The 285-nt window shown below is 47.0% G+C and overlaps 1 protein-coding gene across 1 annotated transcript in view; it reads left to right on the top strand.

Annotated features, from left to right (window-relative positions):
* The window catches only part of LOC107677861 (unconventional myosin-Id-like), a 79,177-nt gene that overhangs the window by 33,794 nt on the left and 45,098 nt on the right, over positions 1 to 285 (top strand). The window lies entirely within an intron of this gene.

The raw sequence follows: 285 nt of genomic DNA, 5'->3' as shown, positions 1-285 counted from the left end.
CTCCCTGATGCGCCAAAATTATACACAATATTAGAATGTTTAAAGGAGTGGACACGAAAATCGCGGGATCGAAACACATCTTGCGGAATGGTCAGAGATTCAGTGGGAGCGGGATAAGAAAGCAGCCGAATCCCGGACATTTTGGGCAATTAAGAAATCCTGGCCGGACGCATTTTTGTAGGTCCAAAAAGAGGACATGTCCGGGAAAAGAGGTCGCATGGTCACCCTACAGTACACACATACACACACACACACACACACACACACACACACACACACACACTT

This window comes from Sinocyclocheilus anshuiensis, unplaced genomic scaffold (assembly GCF_001515605.1).
Source record: "Sinocyclocheilus anshuiensis isolate Anshui unplaced genomic scaffold, SAMN03320099.WGS_v1.1 scaffold1302, whole genome shotgun sequence".
In the NCBI taxonomy this organism is placed as follows: Eukaryota; Metazoa; Chordata; class Actinopteri; order Cypriniformes; family Cyprinidae; genus Sinocyclocheilus; species Sinocyclocheilus anshuiensis.
The sequence above is the reverse complement of the archived record's forward strand: the minus strand, read 5'-3'. Positions and strand labels throughout refer to the sequence as shown.